The sequence below is a fragment of the Phalangium opilio genome, unplaced genomic scaffold (genome assembly GCF_054372755.1).
Source record: "Phalangium opilio isolate 3A_F unplaced genomic scaffold, DU_Popi_V2 ptg001170l_1, whole genome shotgun sequence".
Lineage (NCBI taxonomy): Eukaryota > Metazoa > Arthropoda > Arachnida > Opiliones > Phalangiidae > Phalangium > Phalangium opilio.
The window spans coordinates 8289755-8308235 of NW_028324255.1; positions in this window are offsets into that span (position 1 = coordinate 8289755).

Here is an 18481-nt window from a genome sequence, read left to right on the forward strand (position 1 = left end):
CACCAAACTAAATTTTACTTGATGACTTGCTACCACGATGGCGTGCGGGTTCTCTTGGCTCCATTGATGCTTGTTGTGAGAGTTGATGATTCCGTCCTGGGCAAACGTGGCCTCGTCGGTCACTAAGACCATGCCTGGAAATTGGGGCTTCGCAACACATTGGTGGATAAACCAGTTTGAAAACTGTAGCCTCCTTGGATAGTCATCTGGATTTAAAGCCTGAACCTTCTGGTAGTGGTACGGGTGAAATCCGTGATTGTTTATGATTCTCCAAACCTTTAGATGATTTACATCAAGTTTATCTGCCACCTTGCGGGTATTGGTTCCGTGATCATTTTGTAAGATTTGCAGGACTTGGTTTTCTATTTTTTCGGGTACATTTTGCGGTCTTCCAGCTCCACCCCTTCGCCGTAGTTGCCCGGCCCCAGTCTCTCGCAAACGTCGATCAGTTGCCCGGCCCCTGTCTCTCGCAAACGTCGATCAGTTGCCCGGCCCCTGTCTCTCGCAAACGTCGATCTACCGCCTCGAAAGTTTGACGACACGGCAATCGTCGTTGAGGAAACATCTCTTGGTAAAGGCGCCTGGCTTCCAGAGCATTCCCGAATGCTCGTCCATACATAAGGTGCATATCGGCTAGCTCCTCGTTTGAATAATTTTCCATAACTCTTAGGACTGTAAGTTTTTTACTGAAGTGATTGAAACTAGCACAGTCCCTTCTTATGGCAAAACAAATGTTTTTTAATTGGTCTACTTAAAGACCCTTTAAAAAACATTGTAATGTACTGGTTGACATTTGATCTAGCAGGTGTAGTTATCAATCAATACTAGCAGCAATGCACTTAAGCGACTACTTTTCGAAGGATTACGCGTCATACAGTATTACAATCACGTGAGAAATAGCATTGGTCGTTTGTCGCCGTATGCGTCATTTATTGCATACGTGGCCGATAGTGAATCTGTCTTAGAAGAATGTCCGACGACGAGTGTTCGGTGGCAAACGTAACTTCCACAGGGGTTCGATTACAGACATGCGAGATTGGGTAATTATACCACGGTCTGGTTAAGAACGCCGGTTTTACACGTAAAAGTGCTTTACTCGTTGGCTTGACAAAGAAGTTGAATGGGCCATCGTTTAATGAATGAAAAACCGAGCCACTCAGCAACTACAGCGATCTGCAAACGCCGTTGTAACTTTAGGCCAAATTAAAACACTTTACCAAATTAAATGTTTAATTTTTTGGTCTAAAATGCTTTGAGCTCTGCCCCCAGAATCGATCGTTTCTTAAATATCGAATCTTTTTCAATTATGACCAATTAATTGAAAACAATATGGTCAAGCCATATTCGTCGCTTCACTTGAAGGGAAAATTCATCGCATTTTACGTGATACTTTGATGGCCCGTATCTCCGCGGGTGGTTAGTTTTGGACCATAGTTCTTTGGTGACTTAGTCTTTTTTTTGACCCGTAGAATGCGCCCCTGAATTTGTGACACATCTTTTTGGAACACCCTGTATTGTCAACTTAGTAGACCGTTTTATACTAATAACGCAATGGCTAGTTGGCCGTCAAAAACATCATGTTGCCATATGGTTTTCAACGTTTTCCGATCATAAAGAGAAATAGGGTTTTAAGTATTTTTCTGGATAAAGCAGACAGGTCAACACTCTTCTCGTAGTATTATATTATACTCGTTAGTCGTGTTTAGCTGGAGGCCGGGGCGTCCGAGGCTTAGCCTCTATCTTGAAACCAATAATTAACAACTTAAATAACAATAAAAACGGTGCTAAGCCTTAACTGCGTTGTTGATAGCAACAATGACTCTAATCAGACGACAACTAAAAATAATGAAAATAATCTATGTAGAATCGAGAATAATATGAACCGATACGAAATTACTTCAATTCCAAAATCCAGTGCTACTGAGGGAAAAACAACTTACAGGCGAATTTTTTTTATCGATCTATTGAACGGTGTTCTATAATTTTAATTGCCCTGTTGTAAAACTAGCAAAGTTAAAAAATGTGGTATTTCGTTCGTTTATTCACAAATGTATTAAGATGAAATTGTTTATTCATTGGGTATTTTAAATATAGGAATAAGTCTGGATAATAATTTTATTCCTGTTAAAAGTAGCGCGTCGAGGCCCGTAGAGCTCGGGATTTTCTATCCATTATCCACAAATTAGTGGATAACCGATTATTTATAAACAAAGTTGTGGATATAATACGATTTAACACGTAAGATCTGTGGATAATTCTCGAGTAAGGATAAAGGTAAAATAACGTGGATAATGGATAGATAATGCCGAGGGGATATTCGCTAACGATTAAAGAGAGTATACTGTACTCTGCCGTATACGCACAAGATTGTCCGTATAAGGCAGTTCGTGTGGCGGGGGGGGGGGTCAGTATACTTCCACCTTTTTGTCTTTCCCTCGAGGTGGGAGCATTGCGGAGGGGATGTGTAACGATTGTCACGCCCATTACTTGTGGTGTAAGATTTTGTTGATTCCCGGTGCTGGCGCGAAATTTGAATTTGCTTTTTCGTGCACTGGTATGACGTCACGTGACTTGTTGAAATTTAGGATATTCTGTGTCATTTAACTCAAGTGGTATTATGTGGTGTATCTTTAGGATATTGTCTATATTTAGGGTATAATTTCTTGGTAATTCTATAGGTTCTGTAGGCCCTTTCTACACCTACCCTTCCCGTATTGTTATTCTGCTTAGGGTATTGAGGTCTCTCTAAGTATGTTTATGCTATTCTTATACTGAAGACAGAGTGTGGTCATTTAATTGAGATAAGGTTTACGTAGTTTATTGAAAAAGGTACAAATTAAGCTACGACGCTGTTCTACAGTAGGGTGTACTCATGTTTTGTATTGGTTAGTAAACGAGTTACTGGGTTCAAACAATAGTACATTTTAGCAGAAGTATATAATACTTCTCTTCGAGAGAAGTGTACCACAAAGGGGGTACACTTCCCAACATCGGAACATTTAGAGCAAGGTTACTAAACCGAATCACATACACGATAAATAGTTCCCTCATCATTACTCTATTAGCGCTTAAATATTTGGCACGACGCGCTTGCGCATTTTGTCCCACGTCAAGACGAGGTTTGTGGGATGATTGCTGGGGATTTAGTGCCAAACAACTATAGAATTCACATTACGATGCGATGCCCATTTGCAGTTTGATGAACGGGAAAGCAAACTAAAAGAGTGAGCCTGGGAAGAATGACGTTACATAACTAAAGCATTAAGAGGAAACAGAGTGTCATCCTTCTTCTATTATCCCCTTCTGATTTTAGTATCAAAAAGTAGATTTTACGGCAGTTTTTACACTATTTTGTAGCAGACCAATAAGTATAATAACCTATAATTAGTTAAAATCAACAAATATTACCAGGAATTCATAACAATTAAAATCTTCTACTGTACGAGATTTGAAGGAGCGTTGGTCCCCTCGGGCAGGCGTCTTCACTGACATCAAGTATGGTACAGGGGGTCGCGGGATCGGTTCCCGGTGTGGCAGAGAAATAATTTAAAATGTAATAAAATACGTTACGCCACGTAGGAAGTGTAATGTGAACTTTGGGTGAATTTGGAGTCAAAAATTCGCGGGAAGTTTGAAATTCAAAAGGTTTACTTACGAAACTCATAAGGTCACACCAAATCCAGCGAACCAACCAGCCAGCCTTCCAACAGAGGACGGAACAATAGTTTTCCAACTCTAAAGAGCGGCAAAACGAAAACTGACGAATTCAAAAAAGCTATTCCTCTTTTCAGTGCTGCGAAGTAGATTTTTTTATTATGTGTAGCAAATGATTGCGTTTATTTAAAAAGGGTACTTAAACTAAACTAGTGAGTTATTTACGGTGCACAGAGGGATCGTTTCAAGAATCTATGCCACAACTTACCGGCAGTTCCCTACACTAGTAACTTTTCCACAAATTAGAAATTATCATGGGTAAAACTAAAATTAACTTTCATCGAATCGAGAAGTTGTCAATTGTTATGTTGTAAACGAAATTTTTCTTGGAAATTTTACCAAAAACAGTATGGAAATATCTGGCCTTTCAAACAGCTGTCATGTAAATAGTTCTTTGAAAATTTTGTAAATGGAAATAGGAAATATAAAAGCAAGTACGCTGTATGAATCAGTTCAAAATTTTATATAGTTTAGTTGGAGATTTCACTCGTCTTCTCCGAGATCAGTTTCATGACGATAAATTTTCACCAAGTAAAATAAACGCGCATGTAATTTTTTGGAAAAAGTCGGTTAATATTAAAACCGTTTTAGCATAAACCGATTCTCTAATAAACTACACCCCCACTGCCACTTTTAACCTACATTTTCCCGGAATTAATTGCATACTCTGTAATTTCATGAAACCGGAAATTACAGCTGCAACCTCGTTTTAACGTAGAGTTAAAAATAAGCACCACATAGCTTCCGGATGAAAATATGCTGTTTTTCTACTATACTTAGTCCTAAACTGTTTTGATTCCTATGAACCTCGTATTTAAACTACAACTAATTTTCAGAAAATAAACATCTGGTACAGTTAAGGTAAGTGCATCTAACGCACAATATACTGAAAGGGACAAAATGGTAGGAATTTAGGGTTTTTATTGCCATTTTACACGGAATTAATTTCGCCAAAAGTTAAGCAGGCCTTGTCCTGTCCCGAAAAAGGACGCTTACGCGTTTTTTTTCCTAATAGCGAAATCTCTGGTGGAGTGGTGGCTAGAGGCTATTAATAAACCCGTCACAATGCTGTGTACCCGATCGCCTTATCTCTCTTTTCAAACATTACTAATAAGTATTTAAAAACTTTTAACCGCACAATCTACATACTCAAAGTCTGAAATGCTGAATCGTAGAATCAATGAACGGTTGCTTTAAATTTTGAGTCCTATCTCTTTTGTATTGTATTTGGCCTCGTGGCAGTTCAGGACAGTTTGACCTTGTGATTGGCATCAGCAGTACGCGAAATAGCAACCGCGACTCCAAAAAAATTGTGTTGTTCAAAACTGCTGTTTTAGAAAAGTCTGATTATATTTTGGTAATTAGCAGTGTTTAAATTTTTGAACAATTGTTCACCCTACAGTTACCATCATCATATGCTAATGGGGTTGAAATGAAAAAACCTAACCTGAAGTAAAAAAAAACCTAACCTAGCCTAACCTGACCAAAAGTAACCTAATAATATTGGGGTTGAAGTAACCTAAGAATATTGGGGTTGAAATAACCAAACCACACCTTACCAAACCTAGGCGAACCTTATACTTATTTGGTACAGATAACAAAACTAACCTTACTATTAAGGTTCAAATAAACAAACTCAACCAGTCCAAATCTAACCTAATCTGACCTACTGATTTTGGAGATCATGTAACAAAACCTAACCTAACCTAACCTAATACTTTTGGGCTAAAATAACAAAACCTAACCTGACCTAATACTTTTGGGATTCAAATAACCAAGCCTAACCTAGGAAAATTTTGGTACCATTATCCAAATTTAACTTTTCTTAATTAACCATACCTGGCCTTGTACTATTAGAGTTTAGCACATTCAGGTTGTACTGCTCTTTAGGGAGCTTCTGTAACTGTTCAGCACGTTTACGAGAGCGGTAGAACCGCTATTATGGGACCCACTCATACACTGTTAAAAATGAGCGTGCAATTGGCATTCAAAAATGATGGAGGCCTCTTGAACAAGCCTCTATTGACGCATTCCGATTTAACCAGAGACATTCAATTTTGAACAAGGAGTCTTTTACGCCTTCAAAACTAACCTTGAGCATTAATTTTTGAACAAAATACCGTCATATCGATCAAAACTTAACTCTATCATTCATTTTTGAACAGCTTGTATATTACTATTCAAAAATGAATCTTTATCCTTTTCAGTCAGGGCCGGATAAAAGGGGGGGAGCAATACTTGTTGGAGCGCATTGAGTTCCCCATCCAACCATACTAAAAACTTGGGCATCGAGAAAACAGGGGCCAACTAATTCAGAAAAATATTCACAAACATACCCCCTCCATAGGAATAGCATTACACTAAACTTTGGAGGCCCATAACTCTGCAGAGTTATGAGCCTTCAAAATTGGGTGTTATGATATTCCTATGGAGGGTATGTTTAGGAATATCATAACACCCAATTTTGGAGGCTCATAACTCTGGTTCTACTGGAGATATGGAGATGCACTTTGAGTATGTTATATTCCTATTTATCCCCCATCCAACCATACTAAAAACTTGGGGCTCGAGACAACATGTGCCAAGTAATTGACGAAGATATTCACAAACATACCCTTTCCATAGGAATAGCATTGCACTAAATTTTGGAGGCTCATGACTCTGGTTCTACTAGAGATACGGGGATGTCCTTTGAATATGTTATAGTCCGGTTTGCTCTCCATCCAACCATACTAAAAACTTGGGGCTCGAGTAAAAAGGGCCCAAGTAATTGAGAAAAATAATCACAAAAATACCCCCTCCATAGGAATAGCACTACACCCAATTTGGAGGCCCATAACTCTGGTTCTACTAGAGATACGCGGATGTCCTTTGAATATGTTATAATGCTGTTTACCCCCCATCCAACCATATGTAACGATAAAATTTAGCTCTTTCCCTAAAACTGTTATTTTCTACCATTTCATGATCCCTTTAGTCATATTCCTATAATTGTATCTTTTTCTTGGAACCTTTCTGCGACATTCTATTGCAGGTCAAAGATCGTCAGAAAGGGACCGACAACTTAAATTCTCAAAGGCCACGAGAATTTACAAACCAATTACCAAGCCTTCCCAATCACGCTACGCGCGCCCCAAGTTTTCATCTGGTATTCCTCGAAACTTCTCGATCTTTATCTTTAAGTGCACTGTGCCCCCACCTGAATATTTTTACTGATATATATATATACAATATATATTTCCCCAATTCTCATCCCTTTATTAATGGTATACCTGAAATCGCTACACATACTAAATACCTCGAGTAAGCAGGGGCCAAGTTATTGTGTTCACTAACATACTCCCCTCCATAGGAAAAGCATTACACCCATATTACGAAGCTTATAGCTCTGGTTCTACTAGAGATAGGGAGCTATTCCCCCTTAACAACATTTGCTGTCAATTTGTACTACAAACAACTTTCATTAAAAACCCAACAACATCTCAACAAGTTACTGTAACTTGCTTCCTTACCCTGATTTAAATATACAGGCTGGAAAAGATCAGAGTGCCCACATTTTTCGGATATTTTATAAAAAAAACTCGAGATCAATGAGGAAATTAATTGTAGTTAATTTTCCAGACTCATGGCAATTTAATTAAAGAATTCTCTGGCATCCACTAAACAAATCGTTCATGTAGTTGCAAATTATCACAAAAATGAGAATTTGTAAGAAATCAATACAATAATGTTAATGTTGTAAGATATCATAAATGTTGCAAGATTAATCCTGAAACAAACAGGAAATTAATGTCCTTCAGCGCAAATGTTCGATGTGTCTACTTTCCTGATGTAGACATTCTTCAAGTCTACTGGCCATTGATTCGTGGGCGTGGCGAAGCATTCCTGGGGTATTGTTGGCAATGGCGATTCTTATTCTGGCTTTAAGGTCGTCGGGTGAATCTGGTTCAGTTGCGTATACCTTTCCCTTGACATAGCCTCAGAAGAAGAAATCTAACGGAGTTAGGTCAGGAGACCTTGGAGGCCAGGGCGTTGGTTCACCCCTATCAATCCATCGGTTAGGGAACTCCTTATTCAGCCACTCTCTTACGGGTACGGCAAAGTGCGGTGGCTCACCATCCTGTTGGAACCACATCCCTCACTACTGCCAATGGTAGATCATTAATGGCATCAGTAAATTCTTGACGCAAAAACTCCAAGTAACGTTGCCCGGTGATGTTCTCGTCAAAAAAGAATGGCCTAATGATTCTGTCGCCAATGATGCCAACCCACACATTGGTTTTCCAACGCACCCGATGCTAATGCTCCCGAAGCCAGTGAGGATTTTGCTGCGACCAATAGTGAAGGTTATGTCGGTTGACTGTTCCATCTCGATGGAATGTAGCTTCGTCAGAGAACATAAACTTGCTAAGGAAACCTGGCATTTCTTCATCGAGGAACCGCATTGCCATACAAAAGTCCTGACGCCTAAGATAGTGATCCCCTGTTAACGCTTGGTGTAAGTGAATTCGGTAAGGATGGAATCGGCTCCGATGCAAAATCGACAGAACTGTACTATGGCTAATGCCACACACGTCTCCTACCGCTCTACTGCTGGTGTGAGCGTCGGTTTTGAACCTTGCCACAATGTCCATCTCTCGGGCTTCGTTTCCAACTATCCAGTCAACCCTACGTTGACGTTGTTGAACCGTAAAGCTACCTTCTGCTAGTAGGTTAGCTTCTAGCTTACCAAAGGTTCTTCGAACAGGTGGCCTTCGGTTCGAAAAGCGTTCGGTGTACAAAATAACTGCCTGGCGAGAATTTCCTCGGCATTCACCCATAACGGAAATCATATCCAACTTTTCGTGATTAGTAAAACGCGCCATCATAACGAAGTACCAAGCTAAAATTCGTAGGTGGGGCACACTTCCAAAGTAAACTACTGTGAGGTAAGCTCGTATTTACGTCCTAGAGGTCACAAACCCAAAAAATAACCCTTAATGCACATTGGCCCCTGTTAACAGCCGTGATAGGTCTGCCCTCCATGGCAGTAGGTGTTTTTTTGTTGTCGTTAGAAGGAAATTAATTTCCTGTTCGTTGCAACGTTTATGATCAAAAACTAATTTTTCATTAACATTATTGTATTGATTTATTAAAATTTCGCATTTTTGTGATTATTTGAAACTACATGGCATCCATTAAACAAATCGTTCATGTAGTTTCAAATAATCACAAAAATGCGAAATTTTAATAAATCAATACAATTATGTTAATGAAAAAATAGTTATTTATCATAAATGTTGCAAGATTAATCCTGCAACAAACAGGAAATTAATGTCCTTCTAACGACAACAAAAAAACACCTAGCAAGGTTATGTTCTATTATGAAGCTACATTCCATCGAGATGGAACAGTCAACCGACATAACCTTCACTATTGGTCGCAGCAAAATCCTCACTGGCTTCGGGAGCATTAGCATCGGGTGCGTTGGAAAACCAATATGTGGGTTGGCATCATTGGCGACAGAATCATTAGGCCATTCTTTTTTGACGAGAACATCACCGGGCAACGTTACTTGGAGTTTTTGCGTCAAGAATTTACTGATGCCATTAATGATTTACCATTGGCAGTAGTGAGGGATGTGGTTCCAACAGTATGGCGCGCCACCGCACTTTGCCGTACCCGTAAGAGAGTGGCTGAATAAGGAGTTCCCTAACCGATGGATTGATAGGGGTGAACCAACGCCCTGGCCTCCAAGGTCTCCTGACCTAACTCCGTTAGATTTCTTCCTCTGAGTCTATGTCAAGGGAAAGGTATACGCAACTGAACCAGATTCACCCGACGACCTTAAAGCCAGAATAAGAATCGCCATTGCCAACATCACCCCAGGAATGCTTCGCCACGCCCACGAATCAATGGCCAGTAGACTTGAAGAATGTCTACATCAGGAAGGTAGACACATCGAACATTTGCGCTGAAGGACATTAATTTCCTGTTTGTTACAGGATTAATCTTGCATTCTTTATGATATCTTATAAAACTAATTTTTCATTAACATTATTGTATTGATTTCTTTCAAATTCTCATTTTTGTGATAATTTGAAACTAGATGAACGATTAGTTTTGTGGATGCCAGAGAATTCTTTAATTAAATTGCCATGAGTCTGGAAAATGGACTACAATTAATTTCCTCATTGATCTCGAGTTTTTTTTTATAAAAGGTCCGAAAAATGTGGGCACTCTGATCTTTTACACCCTGTATATTTGTCTGTATGAACATCATGTACAATAATATCAAAGAAATTGAAACGGATTACGGCGTATATCACCTTCCCCTTGTGTTTACATAGGCCTTCAAATCGGTTGATAATGTAATTCATACTCTGTTATAATCGGAGATAACTTGATAATGAACACTTTCCTTAAGTGCAGTCTCTCTTCATATGATTGAATTATTATTTAACACAACGATTAATGTTTGTGTTTCAATTTCAAAGATATATAAACTTTAAACACATTAGATTTCTTCCTTGTCAGCGTCTACATTTAATGTAATATGGCCTACCAAGAGGCATTCAGTAATAAAATTAGAAATCAAATTTCTCTATTCAAAATTCAACGCTAAAACTGTTAAATTTGAATGCTTCGTGCAACGGTTTCGTGCTTAAATTTGCACGATATACTAACCTTTTACGTACTGTTAAAATATGTATGACTGAGCGTTTAATTTTGAACAACAGTACTCCGTTCAAATTTGAACGCAGAAAATTATTCAAATTTGAACGTTAAAGCGTACCACAGTGTCGGGGCCTAAGCATTGAAAGATAAACCTCACTTTTGTACAGTGTACGGGAACTGATTATATTAGGACTTCCGTTTTAATTTGTCCTGGGCTTTTTGCTTTCCATATGAGTCAGTCTTTAGCTATTGGTTTTCTGGTTTTGGATAGACGAAAAACAAGTTTGACGGGTCTTAGGTTTAGAAAAGATCCGCGTCCTGCAATTGGTAGTATGGGAAAGAAAAATTGGAACTGGTATATGGTGATTACGCTCTAGTTTGGGCTTTCTCCGACGACAGAAAACCTGCTATTATGGTATCGTTCCTTTCAACCGAATTCCCAATGGACCGAAATCCCATTCGACCGAATATCCCGCAATGATTTTAGATTTCCAGCTCAATGGCTATATTCCCCGATGGACCGAAATCCCAATCGTCCGAATATGCCCCTAAAAAATACATGAATATAACTTGAAACACTGTAGCCGTCAGCGATTCGGTGGTGTAGTGGATACGATGTTGGACTGCGAAGCGATAGGTTGTTGGTTCGAATCTCCGAAAGGTATATTAATAATATTAAAAGTAAATGTTTCGTGATACTAATTAAAACGCTCACTTTCATTCCTTTCAAGGCAAGAGATATATAGAATTAATAAACAAATTGTGCTTAAAATGAAGTACAGTCTTAATGGTAGTTCCATCAATGTCTTTAGATTTTAAATTAAAATTTTAATATTTTGGTTTCGGGTGGGTTAGGTTAGGTTAGGTTAGGTTAGGTTTGGTTTGGTTCCAATAATTCGTTGACACCGTTTCCAAAATATGCTCCTTTTAATTAGCTACCACCTTTTCCAAAATATTCTCCCTTTAAATAGCTACCACCTTTTCCAAAACATTCTCCTATTAATAGGCTGCCACCTTTTCCAAAAGATTTTCCTATTAATTAGCTGCCACCTTTTACAAAATATTCTCCTATTAATTAGCTGCAATCTTTTCCAAAACATTCTCCTACTAATTAGCTACCACCTTTTCCAAAACATTCTCCTATTAATTAGCTGCCACCTTTTACAAAATATTCTCCTATTAATTAGCTGCAATCTTTTCCAAAATATTCTCCTTTTAATTAGCTACCACCTTTTCTAAAATATTCTCCTATTAATTAGCTGCCACCTTTTCCAAAAGATTTTCCTATTAATTAGCTGCCACCTTTTCCAAAATATTCTACTATTAATTAGCTGCCACCTTTTCCAAAATATTCTCCAATTAATTATCTGACAACTTTTCCAAAATATTTCTATTATTGCTAATAAATTGTTCGTGGTAAGAGGCGGGCCTTTAATACTCATATAAATAATCTTTTTACCTCCAAACAAGGTTAGGTTAGGTTACGTTTGGTTAGGTTAGGTTAGGTTAGGTTAGGCTAGGGTAGGTGAGGTTCGCCGTAATTAAAACGTAGTTAAAATAAGTGCAGTAATACATTTTCAACTCATATTTATTTTAACAATAATAAGTTGTGAAATTAAAAATATATTTAATGCAAAACCACACAGTATGTCTTCTTCCAGTTCAATAGAATTTCGGTCCAATGGGACTATAATAAAATCGCACCTTTGGCTACGTTCGGTCGAATGGGACCCCAAAAAAACCCCCTTCTGTCGAATGGGAATTCGGTTCAATGGGACCAAAGCGATATTATAACGGTTTAAATTGGTAACCGTATCGAAGGCGATTAATTGAAACGTGTGAAGTGTCGAAGTACTTTGCTATGGAATGGTATACGTACAAGTTTCAATGGCAGTAAACGAATCCCCGTCCCTCCGACACAGTTTCGCCTGGCCAAGCCAACCGGCTGAAGGGGATAAGGGAATCGAGATTGAAGACTTGCCTTTGTTATAATTCAAGTTTTATAGAATCAAATTTAAATTATGGAATATTAGGGAAAATTTTTCATGTTGGTGAATTTGCGTTACAAGGTTATCTTGAAAATCGCTGATAAGAGAAATTCAGGGCCTGATTAAGGGGGGTGGTAAGGGGGCACTGGCCCCCGGGCGCAAGGCTTGTTGGGGGCGCATTGAGTTAAACGATTCCCCCTCAGCAAAATGTTCTGTTCCTTTTATCCCGGCTTAAGAGGGCGCATATTATCTCGGCCCCAGGTGCAAAATTTCTTAATCCGGCCCTGGAGAAATTGACACATTTTCAATTTGGACGTGTTGTTTAAAGAACCTCTGATAAAGCCATAACCATGGTATTGTCAGCTATATCTTTTTGTTACTGACTGTAGTCTTCTGGATTGACGCACCTCAAAATGGAGAACCTCGAGTTGTACATTGCTAAATTAACCCAGAAATACGCTTGGAAACTGCTTTTAGCAGCGGTGTTGCTCTTTATTTTCAAATTGATAAAGCGGGCTTCGTCGTTTAGCGATGTACTTCACCAAATACCTGGATTTCCAATTCTGGCAAATTTTACAATCTTTCGATCTTTAAGACTTGCTTCAGCGAAAGGATTCGACGCATTAAGTCGTACGTGGCTACGTATATTTAATTATTTTATTTCTTGTAATTTTTCTTTTTAAACACTTAAAAGTTATGCACGAAATGTGTCAAGGAATTTGCGAAGTTTTTCACGAAGAAAAAATATGGCGGATGTGGGTACCTGGATCCTCTTTAGTTAATATTTATGGTTTCAAATCTGTTCAGGTATGGAATTTAGAGTAAATTACTTAGTAACATTAAGAAAATTGTATATTCACATTCGATTGCAGTATATACAGCTTAGATGCTTCACAGAGAAAATATCTCGGTGTAATAGTCTAGTTTTTGGATTTATTTGACTTTTTTTAGCCCGTATTATCAAGCAAATTTTGCCATAAAAAAAGTGATTTCCTCAGAATGTTTACAGAAGGCATTTTTGGAAAAAGGAGCTTAATTGTCTGGTGAGAATAATTAGATTTTGTCAAATTCGCTGGTTGCATGGGTAAGGTTGTTTTTAGTATGATTTTATCTCTGGCTATTTTTTGTTATTTATCGTGATAAGGCTGAAATTTGTTTGAAGGAATAAGTCAATTTTATATTCAATATTGTATTTTCTTGTATCGGATGTGATATGAAAGTATTGTTTATATACCTCATACTCTCGACAAAAAATTTACCGTGAACGGCCTTTTCGCTTCAATTTGAGGACCATTTAATTGGTTATTAATCATAATTAAGGAAACAATTTTTTTACTATCGATTTTGATATCTTCTAAACCAGGCCTTTCGAGTAAGGTCGGAGTTTAGGTACCCTGGACCTTTCCTTTAAAGCATCGTATCAAAAATATGGGGCAAAAGTTGTAGTATTATATCTTGCAAATACGTAAGAATATAATTATTCCAATTTATTATTAGTTAGCCGGTATGTCAAACTTGGAAATAATCCCAAGCAGAAGCCCATTAAATTAGCCTAGGAAGTAAACAATTACAATAGCTGGCATAGCGTACGTCTCTGCTGGGGTAAGAACTACTTTTAACTCCATGGATGGGGATTTAGCTTTTTCCCCCTTTCGTAGCACTGTTAGAAATCTCGAGCTGTATTGGCAGTCTTTCTTCACGTGAGCGGGGCGTGACTTCTTCAGCCCATGAACGCTGGATCTCTAAAGGGACTGGAAAACGGTTTAGATCCCACTATGTAGTACGTTTGCGTTATAAAAAAAAATAAAAAAGGAACGGCCATGGTCGTTATATTGTCTTTTTTTTTAATATCATTATAAAGAATCAGAGCGGTGCTAATTTATTAGTAAGAAAATTAAAATTGTAATTAATTGGCAATTTTACTAATTGAAAATGGTAATTGAATTTTAATTACTTTACTGCTAATTGGGAAGTAATTTTTTTCTTTAAATCGGCGAAAGAGATTAATTGAAAATCCAATTGGCTAATTAGCCAAAACTAAATCTAATTAATTTTTAAATAGATAATTACCTTTCCGATGTATAAAAATTAATTATAATTACTTCCCAATTAGCAGTAAGGTAATTAAAATTTAATTATAATTTTAAATTAGTAAAAATGCAAATTAATTAGAATTTTAATTATCTAACTAATTAATTAGCACAGCTCTGCATTAAACCTTGCATTACCAAAGGCGGAACAGGAAACCCATGGGGACTTTTATGGTGATATTTGATACTTACGGTTTCTTTTTCACCTCAATTGGACAAGTAATTAATAAGAATTTTGTAAATAATTAGTTTGAAAAATTTCTAATTGAATTTAATTAATTTCTAATTGCTATTTGGCTAAATAATTAATTCATAAATATTAATCTAATTGCTATTTGGCTAAATAATTAATTCATAAATATTAATCTAATTGCTAATTGGCTGATTAGTAAATTCATAAATATTAATCTAATTGCTAATTGGCTAATTAATTAATTCATAAATATTAATCTAATTGCTAATTGACTAATTAATTAATTCGTAAATATTAACCTAATTGCTAGTAGGCTTATAAACTAATTCATAAACATTTTTCTAACTGCTAATTATAACTTGATTAGTTGGCAGCTAAATAGCACAGCTATGTTTATTACTGTTTCTCCACGTTATTGCAGTTTTTTACTAATTGTAAATGGTAATTGAATTTTAATTATTTTTCTGCTAATTGGGAAGTAATTTTTTTACTTCAAATTGGCGAAAGAGGTTAATTGAAAATCCAATTGGCTAATTAGCCAAAACTAAATTTAATTAATTATTAATTTGATAAATACCTTTCCGATGTATACTAATTAATTATAATTACTTCCCAATTAGCAGTAAAGTAATAAAAAACTCAATTATGATTTTAAATTAGTAAAAAAAAGCTAATTAGAATTTTAATTAGCACAGCTGTGCATTAAACCTTGCATTACCAAAGGCGGAACAGGAAACGCATGGGCGCTTTTATGGTGTTATTTGTTACTACGGCTTCTTTTCTCACCTTAATTAGACAAGTAATTAATAAGAAATTTGTAATTGTAATTAATTCGTTTGAAAATGATTACGAATTTCTAATTGAATTTAATTAATTTCTGTCTGATTGCTAATTTGCTAATTTATTAATTCATAAATATTAATCTAATTGCTAATTGGCTAATAAATTAATTCATAAATATTAATCTAATTGCTAACTGGCTAATTAATTAGTTCATAAACATTTATCTAACTGCTAATTATAAATGAATTAGCTCATAAATATTTATCTAATTGCTAATTATAATTTAATTAGTTGTCAGCTAATTAGCACAGCTCTGTAAAGAATGGCCTTGACTGGTCCCAAATTCACTGCCCCCATCCCTTGCTCTCTATGCTAGAGAGGGCTCGGATTTATAGTGGAAGGGGGCGTTTTCCATTCCCTTTAGAGATCCAGTGTTTATTTTCAGCCAATAGCTGTTTCTCTTCCAAAAGGGCAGATTTTGGCGTAAGAGTCGCACCTAAACCGGAGATCTGAGAAAAAAACGCGAGGTGGCGTATGTGTCGCCCTTCTTCAGTATTGCTACACAAGAGAGGGGAGTCCCAAACCCCGCTTTCGAGTACTTCCTTGGCTAATTTTATGGACCTCTGTCCCAAGTTAACATGAGACTATACTTTACTAACCATATGTCTATGGTAGTTTTCATCTAATAAGATATCATTGTTCTAAAAATTTCTAAATCCAACCGCCGATCGAGGATTTTGGTTTGTTGCCATAGGCCCAGAGCAATGAGGAAGGAGCTTTGGTCTGGTGGTGTGGTGGCAATTATTTATTTGTTGTTTCTGTGGGCTTGCTGGCGAGAGTCAGATGCAGAACTAATCTTTATACCCCTGGCGTTGTCTCTGTACCATCATACACACAAAGGAAGTGTCACCAACATTTCCAGAGTTTCTATTGGGTCATACGATTTTGTCACCAATGGAGGAATTCAAAATATTAAAGCAAACAGGTTTACAGTTTTATTTTGGTAGTCCCAAAAAGTGCACCCCTTTGATCAGAGCCGCTCCCTGGGTTGGGAACTCAGCCTTGAAATTGTATCTTTGATCGTTGCCTACGTTAATCAAGGCCTGTGCGCGACGCCGATTTTTATTTTTCGTTTGACAATTTAAGTTGCCAAATTCTCTCACCTGAGGTGCTATTAGCTGCACTTAAATAATTTGAAATGTTCATTTTCTCGCACTTACAATTTTAAATACTCATTTTCGCGCGCGTTTTGGTCCAGCTATCAATGAAATCTCGCGGTAAAATAGGGAGAAAATAAGAAGTCACGTTTCTTAAACGTCGCCCCCTTCGAAACTACCGCGCACAGGCCTTGATTAACGTAGGCAACGCTTTGATACATACGATAATATAGAAATGCGTAGATGAAATTAACAAAATGAAATTAAATACAATAAAATTAAAATTAAACACACTTGAAATTAAATTCAAAATGAAAAGACATACAAATGAAACGTGTTCAGGATTTCCGTGACGTAGGAATGGGTAAAGGCCTTTGAGTTAAGACCCAACACTCGAGAAAGGCTCTGCGGATGGGCGTATTTTCGAGCGGTAAGTGGCCTGACCTTGCTAAGAGAAAAAGCTGCTTTCCTGCTGGACGAATTGCTAAACTTGGCTAGTTTTAGCTCAGCCCTAGTGTACGAGGTCCGACTGGTTCTGTGATATCTTATAGAAACAGAGACACACGATGGACAAGAGAGTATGTTGGTTTCATTGAGAAGATTCTTTAGTTTTTGGAAGCTTTAGTGTTCGAACAGAGGTTAATTATGGCACCTCCATAAATCAAATTTGAACACGCGTTCCATGGAAAGTCGACAGTCTTCATACGCATTTCTGAGCGAGATTATTAAATGCCTTTGTTTTATGTACAGTGAGAAAGAGTTATGGCAAATAAAGCGAAAAATGATAAACCCGGTATTTCATTTCAAAAAATTTGTGGATTTGATGCCTACGGTGAACCGTAAAAGTCACACTTTGGTCAATCTACTTCAAAAGAAGATAGACGAGCCGTGGATTGACATATCTCACTTCACATTAGCTTTCAGTTTCGACGTTTTCACAGGTATGATGTATGAAACACGTGAAATATCTGGGATCCGTTCATCTCTCTCTCTTAAGCCGTACCATTAATTCAAACCCGTTTATGATAGAACCTAATGAAATTATTGTTTATAAACTGACTTTACCCGCGTTTACACAAGACATTTTGTAACGTTAATTTTTTTGATAAAATATCCGAACGATTAAAAGCTAAATGTTACATTTCGACCTTTCCATTCGACGGATTTAAAGTGTTTAATATAAATGCGGCTGAATTTAGGTCAGATTTTTTTAAATATTAAAAATTATGATTTGAGAAAGGAAAACAAAATGTGATTTTGAGCCTAATATATATATATATTTGCAAATTAATTGTTTGCAGAAATCATTATGGGTACGAAAGAATTTGCTATGGATAGTCCTGTTGCGGAGCAAGTGTTAAAAAACATAAAGGAGTAAGTATTCAATAAATCATTCGTCAGTTTGTGCTTGTTTGGCTTTTTAAATACAAGGGAAGAATACAACGTGAAATTGCAAGCGATGGGTTTTGTCTAATGGTTTTAAAAATTATTGGTATTTTACGAGATTTGAATTGGTAGTATTTTCCCTTAAGAAAGAGCAGTTAACCAACTTGACTTGTTAGCACGCACAAGGCTAGATCCCCACGTTTTTCAACCAGCAAGAAAATTGGACAAAATAGCTTTGAAGGTACTAATGTTTCAAACTTATTTCGTACAGCGTAAACGTTTCTGCCAGAATTTTGAAAATAATTAAAATAACAGACCAAACTGGCACTTTTTAACCGACAAAGCTGAATGCACTTGATATCAGATTTATGAACAATCGCTTATCCAATTCAGTCTTATTTTACATTACTTTTAATAGTATTAAATATAAAATTATTTATAATAATTTATTGTTGCATGAGAGGATATTTGAATATTTTCTCAAATAATGAAATCCTCGTTCATATTTTATTC